This window comes from Perca fluviatilis, chromosome 3 (genome assembly GCF_010015445.1).
Source record: "Perca fluviatilis chromosome 3, GENO_Pfluv_1.0, whole genome shotgun sequence".
NCBI classification, from domain to species: Eukaryota; Metazoa; Chordata; class Actinopteri; order Perciformes; family Percidae; genus Perca; species Perca fluviatilis.
In genome coordinates this window covers 19,375,245-19,400,414 of record NC_053114.1, presented here as the reverse complement: position 1 = coordinate 19,400,414, position 25,170 = coordinate 19,375,245, and the positions used below count along the sequence as shown (strand labels likewise).

Below are 25,170 nucleotides of genomic sequence, written 5' to 3'. Positions count from 1 at the left end.
CAATTGCATACATTAACTTGTTCTTCCCCTCTTCAGACGCCACAGCAGTCCTGGCAAGCATCTACATGTTGATTTGTTGGGTAAGTGACTGTAAGGTTTTCATTAAGTCAATATTGAGCTGTACATTTCTAAACTGACCAAAATGGCCTTACAGCCTGACCATTGCCCCTTTGTGATTAACTGTTGTTTGTGTGAGTTAGTGAAGTCACAACCTAGTGACCTAAAGATAAAGCTGAAAGCTTGGATTTTAACTAACAGTGAGATAACACCCAATACTAGTATAAATATGGAAGAATTTGCCACTTTTATGTTTCTGTGTAGGTTACTTCCATGATGTGTTAAGATGATACATTTGCTACAATTACAGCATATTTTCTGATGTCTTTCAATACTATTTTATGTGTGATATGAGAAGATATCTTTATTAATTGATTTGGATATTGAAATGTATTTCAATTATTGAATATTGCATTGTGGAGGTCTTAAAGAAATTGTGGATCAGACAACACAAGATGGTTTAGGGTTGATATATTATGGAATGCAAACTTACAGTATATGGCTACAAGAACATTTGAATATCTTATCTTACGCTTTCTGTTTCTGTAGAAGATCCATGAAGACACATTTTCATATTTAAATACATCCAATATAAAGCATAGCGCAGTGATTTGGAAAAAACATGGGAGTACTGACACTTGTTAGAGACAGGAGTATTGACTAAAAAGAAAATTGTGCATTACAACCACATGTCAGGTGAGAGACGTGCATTGAGTGAAGGTAACAGTGATCTAAAGCCATTCAAATAAGACCCAGCAGCAAGGAGTCACTTCATCAGTTTATAAAATGTATAAAACCCTTTATAAAAGATCCAGGCCTGCGTACCATATAATAACAGGCAACTAGCTGCTTGTATGCCTTTGGGTTTGGTTTGTATCCAAAAGATTTCTCCACTCGAATGTCCTTGCTATGCACTGAAATGCTTACTGACAGCGACACAAAGCCTTGTAATGACGTTTGCTGCCCCCAATAATGAAAGTGGTCTATAATCACAGGATAAAAGCTGCCTTGTCTGGATTTACAAGACTACAAAACTAACAACATGTAACTTTTTTGGAGGGGGTGACATGCAACAAAGGTCCCCGGTCAGAGTTAAACCAGACATGTTGTGGATACTTGGTATGTATTTTGGACCATAAGGGCATCAGGACACCCCAAAAGCAACATATTTCCCCCCATAAGCCTGTAACTGCGTTAATAAAAAAATATGTTGCTAAAAGATGAGTGTTTTCTGTTTTTATGACAAACAAATCAGTTGCAATTGTTGCATAACTTGCCAAAATGCTCACAGCTGGCAGCGAGCATGTAACTAGTGCAAATCCACGTTTACTTGTTTCTAAATGTCTAGGTAATAAATTAAAGCAACATGCCAATTCAGCATGCACCAGGAACGCTAAACAGGCCATTATTAATCAGTTTAACTATGAGATCCACTGATCCATGCACCTGTTTTTTTTCCCACTAGCTTTTTGTACTTCAATAGTGCCAGAAAAGTAGGTATGGATGTGTTGAATTGTGTTGAATTGTGTGACATTAAACCTAACTGTAAAATTTGAAGTGCTACAAAACTTAACTGTATGACACCAATGCATGACAACTGTGTCTGTAAAGAGTCCCTGAGTAGGCTTAAAAATGACATCAGTTCAAGGAAATTCACATTTCAGTGAGCTGAGATAAAGCCAGGGCTGTACAACATGGTGGTCACCACAGTTCGCCTCGAGGCATGCATAATGTTACTTTCACCCAGTTTGTTCCTCTTTCTCTCTTTCTTGCTGCTCTGTTATTGTGACATCTGATTCAAAGTAGCTCTGAAAAAAAAACTGCTCCCAAAAGATTCAGCGAATGATGTCCGCAAAGTGAAAATGTCATTGTCCAATCCTTGTGTTCTGGTTTCTGTGCCCCTGCCTACCTTTTCATCATTGTCAAAATGACAAAATCAGGGCAGGGTATATCTGGCAACACATACAGAATATTACAACTGCTTGGATTTTTTTTCACTACAATATTTTACATGGATGAGAAAATGTTTTTATTCTTTTACCCTTACGTGCAGAATAAAAAGATGACAAATGAGTGTCATAGTGGGAAACCGCTTTACTCTACCATTTTGCCAGTATCACCTTCCTGCCTTCTATCCAGGTCACTTTTTCTCACCCCTGGGGGCAAACGAGAAGACCCTATTACAAGTCCAGCTGTGCCTTTAAAAGAGTTTTGTCACACCAGTGATGTGGTGCTTCGAAATGCTGTGCAGAATATCCACAAAATAGAGCTCCTTTTTTTCCCTGTGACATGGCCCTATTTCCTGTGTCACCACACTTCCTGTGTGATTTTATATAAAAAGTCAAAATATTTGAGCCCCTATTGTTGACTGTGTGAAGCCCAGGCTTGACATTACTGTACTGCAATCACACTCCCACAGGTGGATGTACACACGTGACCGTAAATACACACACATACACAGACACACACACACATTGACACACTGAGTGTCAGACTGAGCGTCACCCTCGTGTCACACCATCTTTTAATGCAAAACTATATCCACTGGCCCATCCTCTGAATCCTAACACTTCCTTATAGTTGAACCAATCACAGAGTCCCCTTTTGTTACCTGATATTATTTAAGATGGAGCTAAGGAGGGGGGAAAAAAACAGAATAGCTTTGGCTCTAGGTGAATGTATGCTTGTGTTTTGTGTGTGTATCTGCGCCTATGTCACGACAAGCAGATTCCTTGTGTGGTGAGGCTGAAACCGAAGCTGCCTGGGCCTGTTGTTGATAGCTGTGTCTCACCCACTCACTGCCCCAGAGGGAGTCAGGACCAAGACCACTGCTCAGGGTCTGTCTGTTCACACACATGAAACACGGGCTTGGATTACACAGGGCTCAAATATGACTCATCCCAAGGAGGGGGTGGAGGAAGGCCCTCTCTGTTGTTTTGCACAAATGCACACGCACGCACGCACACGCACACATACACACACACAGAGACACACACTGCCAGCAATCATAGCTACATCACAGGCTCAGAGAGAGAACCTTGTGGTTCCACACACCTGCCAAAAACAGATGTTAGGAATAAATCAGAGAGAAGCTCTGAGTAAAGAGAAGCTCCACACTGCCGTAACTCCACTAACTCACTACACAGTACACTAACTGGAAAGCAAACAGCTGCACATGACAACACACACCAGTGATGAAAGTAACAATAGCCCGCATGCACCTGACATGCATACAGAGAGGCTACATTGTGGTGGGAGAAGGAGTATTTTCCCGTTTTCCCTCTCGCAGGCTCTACTTGTATTTTTGAGCTCTGTTCTGTTACTGTGTAACTAGCTCCCATCCTTTGGAGCTGTGGGTTTTTTAAGTGCAACTGTTCTGGAAGAAGCTGAAATCCTCCGACGACAGACAAACAAGTCACAACAAGGCTGAAAGCAGTGTGGGCGGTTTGGAGAGGAAGCTCGTTTTTTCCGCTGCTGACTAGGTGAATTTCATGATTTCTAAATTTAAATACAGCACCAGTGGGTTTCAAAGATTCAGCACGCTCACAAAGCCTTCCCTTTGAGTAGTTGGGTTGCACCAAAGAAAAGCAGCTATTACATGGGACTGTGACCTCTAAAAGCATAATTCAAACACCAACACAACATCACCCTACATCCTGTCAGCCCACTGACACACTTCCAGAAACCATGTGTCAAAAAAAGACTACTACTAGCGTATCTTTTGGCTATGCTTAGCCTTTAGGGTAACAGGCTGTGTGTGTGTGTGTGTGTGTGTGTGTGTGTGTGTGTGTGTGTGTGTGTGTGTGTGTGTGTGTGTGTGTGTGTGTGTGTGTGTGTGTGTGTGTGTGTGTGTGTGTGTGTGTGTGTGTGTGTGTGTGTGTCATAAACAGACACCCTTCACGCTTTGTTGACCAGAAACCGGATAAAACAGTGAGTTAACCAGCAGCGCACTGACATTATCTCTTCTTTGCTGTCCTGGAATGCCAGCCTGCTGTGGAACTCCGAATATGTGACGTCCTGTCACACCACATAATGTTTCTATGTGTGAATATGTGTGCGTGTGCAAACTCAGGAAAGCAGCGAGTGTGGGTGTTCTGCTTTGTCTTTCCACATTAAAGGCACGTGCCAAGTGTGAATGTATGTATAGGTCTTAATACTTGATAACGTCTTAAAATAGAAAAAGACCATAAGGCTCACAATGACTATGAAACTATGTTGTCCGAGAAGTCCAAATCCAAAGAACAAATCAAAAAAGCAACAAACAAATAGCTTTGAACATATTTATTAATATTATCTTTGATCCAGGAAAGTTTGCTCCCATCCAGGCATACAATCACTAGACAAAACAAAGCCCAACTCTGGCCCTTGATGTCGATGAGTCTAACATCCATGACTCAAGAGGTCAGGCAGCCCATCCAGGCTGAGCATTAGGGGTTAAGGGGATGAATCCAAGTGTGAAATGTGAGACGACAAGCCAACATGGTTTCTCAGGCAACAAATAGAAAGGCGACAAACATATCTCTGTGACTGTGAGGAACGTGAGGTATGTTAGGAAGAAAGACTGTCTCGTCATCAATGATTTATATGAGAGCAAGATGAAGAAGGAATTAGAGTGGCTTTCTGAACTGTCTGAGTTTAGACATGTTAATCAGTAATAGCCTGGTGTACTTCAGACAGGAGGAGTGTGAGCGCATTGGTGTGTGTGTGTGTGTGTGTGTGTGTGTGTGTGTGTGTGTGTGTGTGTGTGTGTGTGTGTCTCTGGCAAGTACAACACCACTTGGACTTGAGCTGGTTGAGGCAAGAGAAAGCTCCAGACCAAGAGATAATCCATCTGGACTGTTTCCTTACAAAACATATGGAAAAATGCAGAAGCTTTTTTTCCGCCCACAATAGCTATTAATATCTTGCACAGAACATTTGCTCCTGTCCCACTAAGGACTGGAATTCCTGCTGAAACACAGTCATCTAGGAGGATTAGATAAAGGCGGTCAGGCATTTTCATGCACTCACCATATGTATTCTGTGCGAGCAAGGATGAGCATATAGTCACATAAACATATTGACTGATGGGTATGCACTCAACATGTTCTTCTGTCTCTCTCTCTCTCTCTCTCTCTCTCCCTCCCTCCCTCTCTTTCTCTCTCTCTTCCTCCCTCTCTCCCTTCCCCTCTCTCTCTTTATCTTCCTCTCTCTCTTTTTTTCTCTCTTTCTAACACACACACACACACACACACAGTTAGGTAAATTGAAGTGACATAATCTGAAACCTCAGACACGACATGACTTAGTCCGCTCAGGTCATTTAAACAAAGATAGCCTTTCTTTGCCGCTTTGAAAATAATTTACTCTAATATCAAAACGGACCCCTAAATAATCACACCAACTACCTGACAGGAATTGTTCACAGCAGCGCCAAAAAACGTTGTTAAAATGACAACGCTGTAAATTGTTTTAATTATAGCCGACACAGATAACAGCCTGTGGAAACGTCAACCTTTTCTTCGAGCCCTCTGCAAGATCCAAACATACAGTATTCACTGGAAAACACTGTTTGTTGTATGTGTGTATGCGGGTGAATGTCTGTGTGTGTGTGTGTGTGTGTGTGTGTGTGTGTGTGTGTGTGTGTGTGTGTGTGTGTGTGTGTGTGTGTGTGTGTGTGTGTGTGTGTCTGTGTGTGTGTGTGCGTAAGTGTGTGTGCGTGCGTAAGTGTGTGTGCACGCGTATGTGAATACAATATTCATTTTGCTGCAGGAGGACAATCTATGCATAACAATGAGAGGCGCTAATGAAATCAGCCATCAACCTGCGATACATACATATTAAAGCAGGACCTCAGAGTGTCATTCGCTTAGTGCATCATTTGTTCCCACTCGTTTTTTTCTCTCTGCCACCTGACCTTTAGAGTATGTACCCCCCCTCACTTCTCAACTCTAAAAATAGGATGTGTATCTGCAGTACTGTGGCATTATGCATAACATGCATGTGTGTGTATGCAGCATTACGCGGATATGGCAATTTCAGAAATTAATTGATTTGATTTGATTTGTGCACTGAGAGCAAGAAAGAAAATGATACTTTAGGATTTTAAATATAGACAACTTAAGTTTGATTGTCCAAAGTTTCGGGGTCTAAAACCACCTTTGAACAGATGACGATCAGAATAACAAATGTTTCAGAGCTGTACCTTCAGTATAATGTCATATCATCCCAGCTGCCGAGGAGAGACGCTCCTCCCTTCCCTCTAAGCATGCTTCACAGCTCTGGTCTCTCTGTCTCTCCCCCTCTCTCCCTAACCCCCACCCCCACGCTGGCAGGGAAATGGATCCCTCCACCTGACAGTGGCCATTTTGAGCCTTCTCTCCTCTCCTCTCTACTCCAGCTTCCTGGTAAACAATGGGAGAGGGATAATTGATCAAACAGCCAGGGAACCCTCTGAGCAGGGGAAGGTCACCGCCCGCCAGCCTAGCTCACTAAGGAGGAGAGAGGAGGGGGCGGTTGGGGTGGGGGGGGTGGATGTATGTGTGTCAACGTGTGTATGTGCATTTGTCGTTGTGTACATGCATGTATTTCATCTATGCATGTGTGTGTGTGCAAAGCAAAAAAAAGGAGAGACGGACAGAAATTGGTGTGTGTGTGTGTGTGTGTGTGTGTGGGCGCTCTCTCTCTCTGACGCTCTTGAGCTGCCATTTTTCTTCCCTGACAAAGACTCCATCTGCCACAGAGCCATTTGCTGCCTCCCGAGTCGGCAGAGCATTCCGCACGCCGTGTTCACCTTGATGTCACCTCTACACAGCTCACGCCTTGCTGACGCTGTACACACACACACGCACACACACACACACACACACACACACAACACATTCCTTTCCTCTTGTGTATGCACGTATATGCTCATTGTCTCGCACTCACAAACAAACACACTTTCAGTTTCTGTCATAAATACTATCTTTGCACTCTCTCTCACACACACACACACACACACACACACACACACACACACACACACCGCACACACACACATATTGAGTGTGCATGTGTCTAAGCAGCGGCCCTCCCTCTCCTCTGCATGGCTGATATCACTGTGCAACCATCGCCGCTGTGCATTGTGGGAGTGTCTGTTGGGGCAGAGAGACGCGACAGGGGCTGAGGGATTCACACGCCTCTGAAAGACAGCCAGAGGGAGAGAGAGGGAGAGAGGCAGGAGGGGAGGGAGGCAGGGAAAGAGAGAGAGAGAGATACGGAGGGGGCCGGTAACTGGAAATGAGAGATGGCATTTTAAAGAGGAAGCTGAATTTCACCTGCAATTACCGTAGCTCCAGGGCACACAGCTCGGTTAAGAGACATTTCATTCCAAAGCCACCGCGTATAGCTGCCGCACTGAGCCCTGAGAGGCACATAAAGAAGGAGGGAGAGAGAAAATAGAGCGGTGGCAAACTCTCCTCTGCCCAAGATGGCCCTCAGCAGATGCAGTGATGAAAGGGAGAAGGCAGCCAGGGATGTAACTGGTAAATGAAACCCAGCAGAAAAAGCGGGAGAGGAAAAAGGAGAAAAAGAAAAGAAAAGAAAACAAGGACAGATAAAGAGACAGAGGAAAATAAGAAAAAGGGTATCTCATTCAGTAGGCCCCAATTCGGCCATCTGCACACCAGACCAGCCAGCTGAACTGGGCCTCAGAGAGCACACAAACACACACAAACACATGCACACGCACACATACTGAACAAAGAGCAAATCAAATCAAATAAACACAGCTACTCACTTTCACAGTTAAGTACAGAGAAAGCTGGGTGTGTTTAATGATTAATATTATTCTTGGTATTCGTTCTTCTCTTTCGATGAAACCTTGCTCTCTCCCTCTCCCTCTCTCTCTCTCTCTCTCTCTCTCTCTCAGACCTCCAAATGGAGGTGTGATGGTTTCCCCGAGGCTCAATGTCCTGGCTAGTTTCACCAGGCACACTGTTGTGTTTCATAGGAGAAGTGTGACATGCACAAATACAGTAATGAGCCCTCACTGGGAGCTGGGGGCCTCCTGGCACTGCTAATGGCTCCTCTGGACTACAGCTGTATCCAGGTTACAACCTGGCCTGGCTGACAGGCCCAGAAGGGACAAACGATTCCCAGCCACAGGCACACATTGTAGTCAGAAAACCAGGTCCATAGTGAACTATGTGTTTGGTGTGTGGGTGTTTGAAGTAGGGAAGGAGGAAAAAAGATCTGGGTAGCGGGTTAGGGGGGCAGGAAGTTGTGGAGGATGTCAAGAGACAAGGAGGCCATGGTAGAAACAGAGACCAAGGAATAAGGACAGTTGAAGAGATGTGGTTTGGCCATAAACGCAGCAGATAGACCCAATAACCCCTGAAGGCTCTCATAGTGCAACAGCTGGCATCGGATGTGAGTGGTATGTGTGTGTGTGTGTGTGTGTGTGTGTGTGTGTGTGTGTGTGTGTGTGTGTGTGTGTGTGTGTGTGTGTGTGTGTGTGTGTATAAGAGAGAAAGAATGTGAGTGTGTGGGGTCTAATAGTCATATTAACAAATTTGGCTCTGCTTTTTTTTTTTTTATGTAAGCAAAATGTATATATTCAGTTAACATTATAGCAAAACCATCAAGGACAATAAACAAACTTGTTTTGCATACAAGCCGGTTTTAACCTTCAAACGCAGTAAACCATGTGACGGATTCATTCTTGCAAACTTATATTGGCACTGATCGAGAACTTCATTTAGCCATATGTTTCTTAAGATGGCAAAAATGTCATGCTGAAGTACGTGAAAATTAGAGCTGCAATCGATTAGTTGTCAACTATTAAATGAATCGCCAACTATTTTAATAATTGACTTAATTATACATAAATATAAATGTTATGAAAAGAAATAAAAATTATTTGATTCCAGCTTCTTAAATGTGAATATTTTCTAGTTTCTTTAGTCCTCTGTGACAGTAAACTACATATCTTTGAGTTGTAGACAAAACCAGACATCTGAGGTCGTCGTCTTGGGCTTTGGAAAGCGCTGATTGTCATTTTTCACCATTTTATTGACCAAACAACTTATCATTTATTTGAGAAAATAATGGACAGATTAATCGTCAATGAAAATAATGGTTAGTTGCAGCACTAGTGCAAATGCTCTAAAATAACACCCAATCAAGACATCAACAATTTGATGAATAGCCAAGCAGCAAAAAAAAAAAAAAGATATAAAGTTAACATGATGTGATTGGTTGGTTGGTAGGTAAGAGCAAGATAGCAAAGGCATGATCATCTCTTGTTTTCAAACCTAACAGCATATTAGGCATTAGGGCTGAGTCCAAGGAGCTCAAATTGCAATCCCGTTTGTGTGGGGCTAAAAGGTTTGTGATGTATGGGGCTTGAAGGTCCATGGCTAATGTTTCATACATTACTGGCATGCAATTATGTAACATTATGACACCCAAAACTCAGCATTGTGTGTCCAACATCTCCCCTCTACTACAACAAACACATTAACACACACACACAGTCCCACTCTCATTGTTGCCCTCTCTGGGAAAGCTCACAGCTTGGGTTCTTTAGCTCCTGTTTTGTCTGGCTCTCCATTCAAAATGGCCCCCTCATGACCACGCACATTATCGTCCGGGCAGGCAGCCCCCAAGTGGACTGAGGCCCCCCCGGGTGCAAGCAGTGATTCATGGCACAAGGGTCTGTAAAAGAGCAGCCTCGCCCCACGCAGGAGCCCTTCATGGGGACAAGGAGAGCAGAGGCTGTTGGCAATGGGGGTGAAGTCTGGCTAGAGGACTAAGACCAGACTAAGACCACGCGGACCAAGGGAGGCAGAAGGGGAACGGTCAGTGTTTTCTTCAGTGTGTGTGTGTGTGTGTGTGTGTGTGTGTGTGTGTGTGTGTGTGTGTGTGTGTGTGTGTGTGTGTGTGTGTGTGTGTGTAGAGCGAGAGAGAGAGTGAGAAAGCGGGAGTGAAAGAGACAGAGAGACATGAATGGGTAAGCCCAAATTAATGCTGTGAGTGTTTCTGTTGAATCTACACTGCTCCCTGTCCCGAGGACAATCTCACAGCAGCTTTTTAACAATCTTAGCTCCGAGGCAAGTGCAAAGTACTAAATGTTTAGGCGTTATCTCTAACACTTCCCCAATCTAACAGAGCACTAGTTTAAAGGGCACTGGGAGAGAAAGACACAGTGAGAAACAAAGAGGGCTCATGAATAAGCTGAAAAATGATAGTAGTTGCTAGGATTGATGAAACCCTATTCAGGTCTTGTGACAGGCAGTGAGACACACAAAGTCTTTCCCCTCAGGCTAGAAGGCGTAATTTCCCCTTCCACTGTCACAAGAGCCATGTAAAAAATTATCTGTAGCTCAATGACTGCCTCAAAGTAATTAATTATCTATCTATCTATCTATCTATCTATCTATCTATCTATCTATCTATCTACAGTATCTACTGTATATATCTGTCTTTTTGTCTGTCTATACTTGCAGATCAAGACACTCAGAATAGAAACACTGGCATGCTGCTCCGCTGTAACACACGGTGGGATGCGGATGGAAATGCTGGCCCCACAGGACAGACACGTACACACTTACACACGTACACACACACACACACACACACGTACACACACACACACGTACACACACACACTAAGAGCAGACTGCTGTGGGGCTGACGCAAGACTATCTCTGTCTCACGTGTCTCTCCCCTACGGCCGCCCGCTGCTCCTGACCTTCGAGATGTTTTTCTCTCTCCTTCTCCCTCTCCCTTTATTCCTCTCTATTTCACACTCACATAACACACACACAAACACCCTTCCTCACTCACTCTCTCTCTCACACACACACACACACACACACACACACACACACACACACACACTCCTCCCTTTTCTGCACACCTCCCAGCCACTCAGTATTTTGTCATTAAAAGGCATTGCATTTCAAGCTTGGATCAAGCAGATGGGGCTGCGTAAGCATTGCTGCCCCTTCATGCAGCACCTTGGCTTAAGTACAGATAGTCCACATGCATTACAGCACTCTCCCTAAATGCATGCACACAAACACATGTGTGAACACACACAACCTCCCTGGAACCAGAGAATCTGCACGGTTGTGGATGGCTGCTTCATGTGGGTACTGTGTAGCTCAGTTGTGTAATGCCTAGCTGATGTAGTTGAATACCTTAAGACATGCTCTACAAAACAGGAACACTAAACAGCAGACTAAGGTATCATCTCGTAGCAGAGAAAAGCGCCCTGGTTAGACATTCTTACACTAATATATTTATTAGTCCTTTCTGACCAATGGTTCGTGCCTTCTAGTGGCAAAACGCTGACAAATATACTCACATAAAGTTCAATGGGTTCATAATACACACACACACACACACACACGTCAATGTAATATAATTATATCCATGCCATTAGACAAATTTCTCTGTCTTTCTTTCATTTTTTTTCTCAACATTTGCATATTCCTTTGGGTGTTTGAGTTGAGCAGTTCTTTCCTTTTCCCTTCTCTTGTCTTCCAAGCAACAAATGTCAGCTAATTACACCATAGCTGTTTGGATGAGCTCCATCTTTCCCTGTGCTCTTCTGTGCTTGTTCTCTATGGGGCTGCAGGAAAAGTCAGGCAGCCAAGAGACACCAGTTACGAACAGCCAGAGGTGGGGTTTGAGCTACAAGTCCCCCCCGCACACACACACACACGAGAAATTGATTCCCCAAGAGAGAGGACTCATCAATACTCATCACAAATGATACAACCAGCACACACCCAACCTGCAGGGGATATAATATATCATTCACAGCCCGAGATGAAGCAGTAACGGTTAAATAGAATCAGGCCTGCTAACACATACTAGGCTAAAGAGCCAGTCACGGGCAAAACAAGTGTTTCCCTGAGCTCCGCATTCAGTAAAAATGTTTTCATAAAAGATCCCATTCGATCTGGTGACACACTTGCAGGCACAAGGCCATCAAGTCAGGCAGCAGAGAAAAGTGCAAGTCATTGTCTGTGTGTGGAACAACAAACTGCCACCTTGGTGTGTGTGAAATGAAGCCTTAGGACGCAGCCGCGCCCCTGAGTATTGATAGCTCTCACACAGAGACAGTGAGAAAACATTGAGAATGAGAAAGAAAGAAAGAAAAGAAAGGACGGAGAGAGGAGGATATTAAAGTAAAGCTGTGCATCGCAATACACATTTACAACTAAACACCATCCTAACCTAGAAGCACTGTAGGGCACAGTTAACAGCCATTTACATTCAGCGTTGGCTCTGAACAGATAGCAAAGTCAAAGGATGTTTATTAGGCGCGTACGTTTCAGACAAATATTCTGATTAGAATGGGAGAAATCTAATTAATTGCTTGATTCACTGAATGAACCCCGAATTTGTAATGTAATCATAACAACTGCTTTTCAAGGGGCTCTTGTTAAATTTAATTGGGGGAGAAAAAAAGCATCCTCTGAATGAATGAAAATCAAATTAGGCCTGAAACTGGAAGAGTCTGCAAGTTTGTTCTGGCTTGGCATAAAAAAAAAACTGTAAAAGCAGAAGTGTGTGACAAAGGGGCACAAAAGGGGGACAGAGGAGACGTAAACACTGTTTAGCAAATGGTGTACTCACTGTTAGTTGTCTTTAGCTCTTTGACATAACTGCTGTAACACCTGGAGAAAAAGCAGAAACAAAAGATCACAGTGGTTCAGGTTAAAAATACAAGTTTTTCCGACATACTTTCATTTATATGATAATAAAATGCTTAGATTATATGCAGTATTGTGATAATGCTGACGGTTTTTCCTTAGAGAGCCTGAAGGGGATGAAGCCCATGAAACTACCTGGATATCAAAGTTACAGGCACACAGCTTAGAATTTGCGGTTTTCAGACACATCAAACAAAAAGTACAGTGACGTCTGAAACACAGCTGTGGCAGCACACACACACACACACACACACACACACACACACACACACACACACACACACACACACACACACACACACACACACACACACACACACACACACACAGAAAGATATTCACGCACACAAAAAGTCTCTTTCTCCCTGAGCCCTTTCTTGCAAAACCTGTTTGTTAGAAATGGATCTAGACACTGGAGCTTTGAGTGTGAGGATATTTTTCCCAAACACAAGACCGTTCTTGCAGAGAACCAAGCCTTACTAACGTTCTCACGCCCATCTCTCACTCATTGTCTCTAAGGCCCTCCTGTGCTCTTGCAGCCTGAGCCTAATCTGAGCAGCTCACCATAACAGACGCCACCCAGCTATGTATGTTTTACTACAGCAACCAAACACACTTACAACAACTTGTATTTAATGCTAATATACACCTATTCTTGAATATGAATGATATCAGAATCAGACTGATGCGAAACTCCGAAGAAGAGTTTTCTGCTACAATGTCAGTTATAACTTCAAGAACAGCACAAGCTTCTCCTCATACACATGCACCCGGACATAGGGAAGTAGGCTCAGATAGACATTTCCAGACACACAGACACACCGAAAACACAAACAGTGTTTCAGCATGTGTGGGTAGCTATCTAACGAGGTTTTGTTGACAGTAAACACATCCATCTGGTCACATTCAACAGAATTGAGTCTGGTGGACACTTCATCAGCGCGGATGTGGTCAACTCTCACAGTTATGCATTTCTACTTTTTAATGCAATGACCAAATCTTGCACATAGTTTAAAATGTTGTTGTCGTTGTTACCGTAATTCATGTAAATGTCAACTTGAATGAGGGTAAAATACACGGTTGCCACACCTTCTTAAAGATCAAATTCAAGGACTTTCAGTCAATTGTTCACTCAAAGGTAAGGACCAAACACGGCGTAGTTTGAGACACGGATTAAGGTTAATTACTGTTACTGTTAATTACTGTTGTTCTATTCTTGCACAAAATACATAAATTCAAGAGCTTTCAATGACCCATGTCAATTTGTCTTTTTTTCAAAAACATTCAAAGCCTTGATTCTTTCTGCTCAAAAATTCAGAAACTTTTAAGGATTTCAAGGACCCGTGGGAACCATGAAAAAAAACAAAATGGGTATACTGCAGTTCATGAGCCTAAGTGAGTTGTCGTTCTAGATGCCCTCCAATCATGTCAAAGTGGCACATAATGCATCGCACACATCTGTCATTACAGCTGAATTTATCCCTGAACAAAAGTCACCTACACTGTTGGTGTTGATAACAACCGCAATGATCGAACTGCAATGCTCGTGTTCGTGTGCATGCATTTAGGGAGAGTGCTGTAATGCATGTGGACTATCTGTACTTAAGCCAAGGTGCTGCACGAAGGGGCAGCAATGCTTACGCAGCCCCATCTGCTTAATCCAAGCTTGAAATGCTGCTGCCAGTTCTGCCGTTGTTGACCTTTTTCTTCGAGTCCGTAGAAAAAGCAAAGTCGGTAGCCTTTCCTCAGTTGCGACCCCTCTGATCAGGAGAAGACCGCAACTAGTGTCGCGACCACCACGCGTGAGTAGAAATAGTTACGGCGCTCCCATGACGTCACACTGTCGTGCGACAGGTCAGGAATGGCGAGACTACTGAACGCTTTACACACACACACACAGACACACACAGACACAGACACGCACGCACGCACAGACTACAGACACACACAAATACTTTGATAATTCATCGCAGTGATAATGATAACAGAGAGCCAGGTAGGCTGAATTCATCTTCAGCTTTTTCATAAAAGCCTATTAGTGGATGATTAAAGGATCTCTGCTCATAGGGCTTCAGCACAGAAAATGATTTGCCAGCCACGAGGCAGGTGAATTACACTGGATAAGAAAGCCAGTGCTGTCTGCCATCATTTGCCTGACTGAGAATCAGGCTGTTAGTCTATTAACCTCATTTTACTGTAAGATCTTACTAGTTTTACATCAATGGCAGATAGATAAAATATCACAAAACACACATTTTCTCTTCCTAAGACTTAATGCCTGTAGCCTTCTTCAACTCCAATGTCCTTATGAATCGTGTCAGTATAATGATATTAGAAGCTGCAGCTAACAATTATTTTCATTGTCAACGAATCTGCAGATTTAGTTTTTTCAATTAATCATTTGGCGTATACAATGTCAAAAAGTAGTAAAGCCTTTTTAAATCTTTAAAAAGCCCGAGATTACGTCATCAAATTGCTCGTTTTGTCCGAACAACAATCGAAAATCCTAAGATAATTAGTTTTCTACCACATAAGACAAAAAGAAAATCCTCACAACTGAGAAGCTGGAACAAGGGAACGTTATTGCTTGAAAAACGACGGTGAATGTAATAAACGATTCATCGATTATCACAATAGATGCAGATTATTTGATCTACCAATTTATTTATCAACTAAATGTTTCAGCTTTATATGATATATGAAAACTTAAAATTTAATTTAAAAAAAGCATGTTTACCATCGAATTACAGAATAACGTGAACAATTTCCTAATTACTTGAATATTACCATTTTATCACACAAGCAATTATTTAATGAGAGACAGCACATGTAATCACGTATTTGTATAGCCTTTAATGAACAAAGTGATACAGAAAACTTCTGCCCTAAGTTATGTAAGTGAACTACTTTTTTTAGTAACAATCAAATGTCACTTTTATTATAATCATCCTCACTTTGTAATTTCCATCTAATTAACTTGAAAGGCAAAAAAACAGAAGAGCAGGAACTCTCTGCAAAGTTATAATTACCTACATTTACACTCCAGGCATGCTCGCACATGGACAGTGTACAACAGAACTGTTATGACATCTCTCTGAATTGTCTTGTTTGGTTTCCCTAATCTACCCCCCTTGCCTCAGCCACACAGATGTTGACTTTACTTTAGGATTCATACAGCGGCTCTCAGGCATCTGCAAAGGGTTAAATGCAAGGGTCGGACTTTTGTACCAGCCACAGAAAGAGAGAAAGACAAAGAAAAGTAAAGAAAGAAACAAACAAACAAAAATAAAAGGGGGAAAGAAAGAAAAAGAAAGAAATGTCACCGTCTTTCATGTGAGCCTCCTTTACAAAGAAACTCTGGTATTTGAGCATGGGAAACAAGTGTACTCTGAACATACACATATTGAGATTGGCTTAAAATCCTTTGCTTTTTAATATTTGATGCCTTTTTAGAAGAGCGACAGTGGTGAGGTGTTTGTCTCCGTTATCTCTGTTGATCTCTGGCACACCAGGCCCTGTGGGAGTGAGCTAGTGAGACTTGGCCGCAGACATTTTCCTGAAGCCCCCAGAACAAAACAGGCAAGTCTTGACAGTCTGTCCGCCACCGAGTCGTCACACAATCAGTTGCAGGAAACCAATCCCTAAATAGCAGTGATTCATCTCTTCATCACACACAATGCCAGTACACAGTGCACAAAGAAGCTCTCTCTTCCTCTCCCTCTCTCTCTGTCTTACCCTATCTGTCTCGACCCCTTCCCCCCCCCACCCCACCCCCAGTGTGGTCTCTCATGCTGCTTAAAAATAAGTGCTTCTCCCAGCTTTCTCTGCCCTGTGATTTATTGGCAGTGTTTAACTGCAGGGCAGCATCTTTTATTGTTACATGATCTGGGGCTGAAAGCTGACAAAATGGAATCTCTGCGCCAACTACCTTTGTATGTGAGTAAGTGTACGTTCAGGGCAAAGTAGGGAATAAAGAACTTGTGCGAGAAACGTTTGTCTAAGTGCAATTCAAATCACCCCAGCCTCCCGGTGCAGTGTATGTGTGTGTTTGTCATTCCACTAAATGGTTTCTTCCTTGACTTGATGGAACAAGTGCCACCTCAAGGGAACGGGATACACCATACACAAAAAGTAAAGCACTTTGAGACTGGCAAAAAGCTCAGAACATTAGTGCAATCCATTTGTGAGAGGTAGACTATATATACAGTACAGGCCAAAAGTTTGGACACACCTTCTCATTCAATGCGTTTCCTTTTTATTTCTTTCATGACTATTTACATTGTAGATTCTCACTGAAGGCATCAAAACTATGAATGAACACATATGGAATTATGTACTTAACAAAAAAGTGTGAAATAACTGAAAACATGTCTTATATTTTAGATTCTTCAAAGTAGCCACCCTTTGCTTTTTATTAATAAGGGGAAAAAATTCCACTAATTAACCCCTGAAAAAGCACACCTGTGAAGTGAAAACCATTTCAGGTGACTACCTCATGAAGCTCATTGAGAGATTACCAAGCGGTTTGCAGCGCTATCAAAAAAAAGGGTGGCTACTTTGAGCAATCTAAAATATAAGACATGTTTTCAGTTATTTCACACTTTTTGTTAAGTACATAATTCCATATGTGTTCATTCATAGTTTTGATGCCTTCAGTGAGAATCTACAATGTAAATAGTCATGAAAATAAAGAAACACATTGAATGCAAAGGTGTGTCCAAACTTTTGGCCTGTACTATATATATATATATATATATATTTATTAAATACCAGGCTTGATTGTATGCATCTGTCTTTTTTCTCTGTGTATGTACGCATGTTTTTGTGTTGCCATGATAACTCTTCTCTAAATGGCAAAGAGCATGTTGCTGCATTAGCCAATCCACTTCCTTCTCTTGCTTTTCTTTGCGATATGCAGTCAGCCTGGCCTCGCTGGTGACTGTCCCACAGTTGCATTTGGAACAATGATATCAGTACAGTATGTGACCAGATCATTGCCAGTAGATAATCAGGCGAGCACCGGCCCACACAACAGGTTTGGTGTATCGTTACAGCCTTGATGATCCATCAAGATGACGTGTGAAGGTCAGAGTAGCTGTGACCAGCACAGCTGTCACGTCTTCATCCCAGCACCCTCTTTAACTGGCCTTCCAAAACACTCAGCACAAAACATGGCCAAGTGGGGAGCGCAGGGGGCCAAGGCCAACAGAACATGCCTGTAACCTAGGCTGGGCTTGTATCACGACATGATTACCCTCCATACAATAACACAAGATGTGGTGAAGAGGCAAATCAGAGCGGTTTTGGTGTAATGACATCTGCAACTATGACAAGGAAACTGTTGGCATATCCCGCATAGTATGTATTAGTATTGAAAAAAAAAAAAAAAAAAAAAAAAAAAAAATTTATTTTTTTAAAAGAGAAAAAAAAAAAAAAAAGGGAATAGAAAAAAAAATTATTAATTGTGTGTTTGTGTGTGTGTGTGTGTGTGTGTGTGTGTGTGTGTGTGTGTGTGTGTGTGTGTGTGTGTGTGGAGCTTCTATTAAATGGATCTGCTGTCTCCTTGATCAAGGGAGTCAATAAAGGGCCAGCCCTGTCAAACCTTCAGGGGTACGTGTGTATGCACATATGTGTCCGTGGGCCTGTGTGTGTGTGTGTGTGTGTGTGTGTGTGTGTGTGTGTGTGTGTGTGTGTGTGTGTGTGTGTGTGTGTGTGTGTGTGTGTGTGTGTGTGTTGGTCAGAATTTGAAGTACTCTGACAGGTGAGTGATTGAGTGCTTTCATTTCCCTCCAGCGACAACAAGACGTGCACAAAAACGCATACATAGTGTACACACACACACACACACACACACAGTGGAGGATAGATGGAGGGAGAGAGGGAGAGAGAGAGAGAGAGAGAGAGCTGTTGTTTCCTAAAGGATGCTGCTCCTGCCTGCATGCTTAAATTAGCTCTAAATGTTTGGATTACACACGGGAGCTCTCACAGAGGATTTAGCAGCCATAGCCTGGAGTCCGGGGGATGTGTGGATGTTTCCATCTACATCCAAACACACGCACAATACACGCGCAAAACGTGTCCTTATACAGATCCCAAACATATGTCACTTAATTATCACTCACTGTATTCAGTTACATCCATCCAACTCGGACAAACGACGGGGAGATGTTGGGAATTTAAAAGCAACATGCAGCTCTAAATGGTGTAAAGAGCAGCAGCACGCTATTTCATTCATGTGGGGGCAAGGGTTTCCACATTACACTTTTTTAAGAGTGCAGTCTTGGCTTCTGTTGGTGGGGGGAGGATAGAATATGCTAGCAGACATAGAGACAAGGAGAGAAAGGAGGAGAAAAAGAGAAGGGGAATGAGGGAGGTCAGTGCCCCCAGTCTCAGATAAAGGCCCTCTCCCTCCCTTCTGCCTCGGCTTTCGAAGCCCCTGCCAGGATCGAGAGGCGTCTCACGTTACAGCTGTCTCTCAGTGTCATCGTTCAGAAAAAAAGCACACAAGCGAAAGAGAGCGAGAGACAGACCTAGTGTGAGAGAGACAGACAGAGGGGAAAAGCGGGACAATGCCAAAGACCGCGCAGGGCTAGGCTTTCATAGCTGGACAAGAGAAAAACAACAACAGCAGCAGGTTCAACTGGGTGAGGAAGCCCTTGTGGTTTGGCTGCCTGGTGGTGTTTTTTAATAAGTTAAGTTAATGCAACATAAATGTTCCCTACAATGTGTGCGCGTTTCAAAAATCGCTGAAATGTGCTTTGACCTTTTCAAGACAAATTAATTCGAAATGTAGTGTGAACAGGGCTAGTCAGATCCTTTCCTCGACGCCACGTGGGACTAAGTGAACACTTTCTTAGAAGAAAAAGGGGGAATAAATTATGTAATACCTTGTTTTGTGTTCAATGAGCAGAGAGAAAGAGAAACGCAGTATACTCAGAGAAAGAGTTGGCTCTGGCTGTAAGACTGAGTGTTTATAGGGTGTCTCAGGATTAGACATCGATGAGTATCCATTTTTAACCTTAAAATGCTAAAAACAGCAACATGTCCCAGGTCCAGTAATGACTAATCCAATGACTGCTAGCATTTCAGCCTGCACTGCTAACAAGGTGAGTCCATGTAGGTCAGTACTGAGTTAAGTTAAATTTAGATTGAATGCTTTTTTTTTTCTTCTATAACTTTTGCTAGAGATGTAAAGGATGCCCATGAACTCCAGATAAAACCTTCATGAAGGAAAGGGTGCAGTATATGCAGATTTTCACTCCAAACAGTCGCGCGTTTACAGCCGACACAGTGAGTGCTGATTGTACCAGTGTGGTTTACATAAAACATGGTTAAAAAAAAAATAAAGAATACACATACAGCTAACTGCACAGCTAAAGACTGCTTTCCTATTTGTTTTTCTCCAGCCTTGTCATTTCTCATGGCGTTCTGTAGGAGTTAAATATTTAAAATTCTGGCTTAGCTTGGTGCCAGCACAGCTAAAATAAAAGCCTTTGTGGCAGCAGTGACCAGATTTTAAATGCTGAAGAAGATCAATAAATGGGGGCTGTCAAGGCGCAATCTCATGCATTTGTGTGTGTCCGTGTGTGTGTGTGTGTGTGTGTGTGTCTGAGTGTTTGTCCTGTCCCTATGCTTAACTGCCTGTGTTCTTATAGCAAGTAAGTCTTCAGTGTGTGTGTGTGTGTGTGTGTGTGTGTGTGTGTGTGTGTTGATGTTTGTCTTGTGTGTCTACGTGTGTCTTAACACCCACCAAGACTCACAGCTCCCCTGCCTGCTACAAGCTATTCTATAGTATCATCAAGAACCCCACTGACCCAGGAGGCACACCAATAGAGAAACCAATATCATTCCCATTCCCACATCCGAAACCTTCTTCCTATTTCTTTTCCAATCCCAGTATTCTTTTCCCATCTGTGCGCAGCCAGCCAGCATGGGTGAATTGTAGAGCAAAGTATAAATACAGGCCCCCTGCTACAGATAAAGAATGTCAAGGTGTGGTATCAAACTAAATAGCAGGTTTTCCAGACCTCGTCGACATTTCCATAATCAAGTTCCTGCTGAAACAAAATGATGGGCAGCTAACGCGGACAGGGAGGGGAGAAAAACGACAGAAAACATTTTGTTTGTTTTTCTTAGGACAAATCCATAACATCAAGCTTATGCTGTTCCAATACGGTCCATTTTAGCGAATGTTAAGAGACCCTGAATGTCAAACAACGCTGATGTGATTTCTTTTCAAGAGAAGAAATCCATTCATAGTGTTGCCATATTTTTTTTGTCACTCTTAGGTTTTATAAAGACCACATTAAATGGATGCTTTCAGCTCACATAAAGTGATAACCTTCTTTGCTATGTCTTTTCCACATGAATATGTGATGAAGACAAACAATGAATTATGAAGGCCTTGTGTGCACGCTGTTCTATGGCTCTACAAAACAAGACGTGCATCTGTATTTTCGCCTCCTCGCTAATGTAGAAAACAAAAACACCCCTGAAGTGGAAAAAATCAGAAGGACCTTTCGAGACTTCATTAAAAGAAACTAGCCTGGACTTTCCAAACAAGGCATCTCTTTAGGAGGGGGAAAATCAACCTTTTCACCTTGCTGGTGGAAAAACAGGCATCCCAACAAGACAGAGCAAGCACAAACAACCTTGACTTTCATCAAGGAAATTCTCACATTGAATGATAAATAGAGGCCCAGGGGACGAACAGCAAAGAAGCAGCTTATCGCCTTTCCCTCCCAAATTCGGCTGCTCTGTCTTCTGAAAGTCAATGCAGGGTGACCCACTTCCACTTTACATTGCTTATTGTTTGGTAATTAATCCGCCATATGTAATCCACGCAGAAATGTAGGGACAACTAAACTGGCTGTTGATTTGTTTGGTCTTAATTAACAGTTTTTGTTCCATTTGTTTCTACAACAGGAGGCATATGTGCCCTATCTCATTAGCTTGGCTTTCAAAACATAGATGCGTTTCTCATTATACCGACACAGGCAGACAGTTCTGCTCAGATGTAGCCAGAATATTTGAAAAGGCTCACGTTAAAAGTGGCCGTCACTGAGCGTGCACTTTAGACAATTAGTTGTGTACCCTGATGATTATCAGGACATCCAGTGGACATGCAGTGTTACCAAAATAGCAAGGTAACAGAAGGTTAGGTAGATCACCCGAACTCTAACCAAGTTTGTAGCTGAGAGGACATTAACCTGCGAGGCCATGTAAACACATGTATCAATATGTGAGTTTGCCGCGTGGGCCTGTAACACACAGGAGTGGGCCAAGACAGTGGGCCAAGACAAACACACAGCAGTATCATTTTGATCGGTTACAATAAGAAGCATTATCAATCTAATGCCTAGAAGCTTTTAGGGCTTTCGCTAAAATGTTGCTTCTTCTCAAAGGACCATTAGCCCTTATAGGATTAATGTCTACTTCAAAACATCTGATTCAAGTCCTCAGTTTCTTGGTACATTATTTCATTTGTCATTATTGTTTTCTTTGTGTGTGTGTGTGTGTGTGTGTGTGTGTGTGTGTGTGTGTGTGTGTGTGTGTGTGTGTGTGTGTGTGTGTGTGTGTGTGTGTGTGTGTGCGCGCATTATCATTTATATGTAAATGGCCGACCAATGGCGAGGGATGAGGAAATATGAACAGGACTCTGTCTAACGTTAGTTCTTGAATTATTTGGTTAACACAGAGCAGACCTCTACTCCATCTCAAAATGTCACAGCTCTGTGTCAGCGCTAACATGCAGAGATTTGACAGGGCTCCCAGATGGCCATTATTATCAATAGATTGTTTGTAGGTCTAATTAATCTCTGTCTAAATATAAAATACTGACAACAATGGCAAGAGATATTTAGATTAGGAGTTACAATGAGTATGATCATGCAAAAGTTAAATGTTTCTGTCGTCACTAATTTAGTCTTCTGCTATATGTCTAAAAAATACGTCATTTATATTATGATATATCTTGTCACAGAAAACACAGTAAATGCTGTAGCCCAGGATAAAGTCAGTGATGGACTTAATCAGCAACAAACTCACAGTTTGGGGAAATCATCATTTCTATGGTGACGTTTGCCAAAACTGATGCCAATATGGATATATACATTTCAGTTTAATATTCCTGTTAAACTGTACTATAAGTGTGAACCTTGGTAAAGATGCAAACACCTCGAAACACTGCTCAATCCATTCATGTCATGATTGTCTATACAGGTTAGTGGTTGTCATTGAAGTGCACATGTATGCATTTGCAATTGACAGATGAATCATTCATATAACAATTTGTTGTAATATTACTCCCAGTACAGTGTTTTATGTTGTATGTCATGTCTGTGTCTTTTGAATGGACCTTGAGTCTGTCAATAAAGTTGTTACTGATGATGATGATGATGATGATGATGATACTGTAACATCTTTAAGCCAGCATCATTGCCTCATATCGATGACTTGATTGATATATCATGCACACCTAATAAATCTCACTTCACTACATTTTCAAAAGAACACTACACACAACAAACTATGGGTTTCCGCCAAAGAAAAAAAGATAGCCCCATATTCAATAGTAAAGGATTATAGAGAATACAGCCATGTGTGCACATGGGATTGTCTTCTCAAAAGCTGTCCAAGTTCTGTCAGATTCAGCACCCCCAGACACAGAGCTCGTGAACCTAATTTCACCTAATCAGCTTAGTCAATAGCAACCGTTTGCTGTGACTTTGGTAGACATGCAAATAGGGCTTAACTATGTCTATCCTTAATTCCTGAATGTTCAAGTCAAGCGGAAGTCCTCCTTTATCTCTTCAAAAACAACAGTTCCAATTTCAGAGAGAGAACGAGAAGCAGAGAGAGAGAGAGAGAGAGAGAGAGAGAGAATAAAACTCCAGCAGAGATTTTTTTTTTTCTTTGCCTGGCAAGAAGAGACATCTCTGATTTGAGTGTGCTTGAGGTAGCACAGTGTGCTTTCATTTCAAACCAACATAGCAAACAATCTCTGACAGATTTGTTCCCCTTTTTTCACTTTTGCTCTTGCTCACAATCTCTCTCAAATTATGGGAAAACACACTTCACAAATGTATTAGCACTTCTTGTTGGTTTGTATGTTCAGCTGCAGCATACACACACACACACACACACACACACACATTTTCAAACAAATCTGCACAAAATGACACCAACAACAGATAGTTAGCCTATAATAGTGGTAGAAAACTGAGACACTGTTCCGTTTTAATTCACTGATACCACTAATGGCTTCTTAGCAGCTCCATGAAATCAAGCAGCTGTCACGTCGATGCATCAGCAGTGAGAGGAGGGAGAGCCATCCCCATAAGGACAGAGGCACCGCGCCTTCATGTTTGGCTAAACATCTGCTCCTCTGCACTCCAGCTTTGCAGCAATAAACGGGCAAACAAAAGAGGTGGGAGGTGAAATGATCAGATTTTCCATTTCAAAGCATTTGTTCAGTTTGTTTTCGTTTCCCCCTCCTCTTTCTCAAACTGCTTACAGGACATGGGGGGGAAGAAAGTGAGATCAAGTTTGAACTGTGAGGGACAGAGCAAATGCATAAGCTAAAATAACACCTTTCGTAAGATGGATGACAGAAATGAAATAAGGTCACCATTTTTCAAGACACTCCTCTCTAAATGTGCACATCTTAAACTTGTCAAATCAGTGTTTTAGCTCAGCCAGGGGCGATTGTGTTTGTATAATGATGACGAGATATGCACGTGCACATCCTAACCTTGTCAATCTGGCAAATCTATCAATCATACATCAATTCAACTTTGTGTAAACAACACCAGTACATAAATATATGTATATAAAGGTTTCTTTAAAAGGGCAATAAATACCTTTTGAATCACATAATTATTTCAAACAACTCTGCAAATCAAAGGATGTCTAATCACTTGTTATTTGGCAGTGACATCCAGCTACATTTCATTTTGACTGTTCTTCCCTTAATAGGATTCTTGGTAATTAATATCCTTCCTTCCTTTCTTTCTTCCTTCCCTCCTCCTCCTCCTTCCTTCCTTCAGTCATCCATTCACGTTCAGTTGCAAAGACAAACATAGCTCAGCGCTGAGTAAACTTTCAAATCACATTAAACAACATAGCTTAAAAATAACATAAATACGTTTGTGCAATTGAGGCTGTACCAAAATACCGCCATGTCCACCTGTCTCTCTCCAAAGATCACAACAGATATATAACGTTACGTCACTTTATATTTGCTTTTTAAAGCAAACGTCTCTCGACCACAAACTGCCCTTTCAGATACAACTGCCTTCAAATCATCGCCGACAATCTATTAACCACCTTCCTTTTCTTTCAAAAAAACCGCAGACAGTACGCTATGACCGTCCCATTTTGTTCTAACAAGTCTAAAACTTTGGTAAAACTTGCGACAAAAAAA

At 42.2% G+C, this 25,170-nt stretch overlaps 1 protein-coding gene across 12 annotated transcripts in view; it reads right to left on the bottom strand.

The window, feature by feature from the left end:
- The window catches only part of baz2ba (bromodomain adjacent to zinc finger domain, 2Ba), a 70,689-nt gene that overhangs the window by 44,255 nt on the left and 1,264 nt on the right, over window positions 1-25,170 (bottom strand). For all 12 annotated transcript variants that reach the window (XM_039794220.1, XM_039794216.1, XM_039794227.1 and 9 more), the window contains exon 2: window positions 12,670-12,710. The gene's annotated coding sequence lies outside the window, so the exon portion shown is untranslated. The remainder of the gene's footprint in view (window positions 1-12,669; window positions 12,711-25,170) is intronic.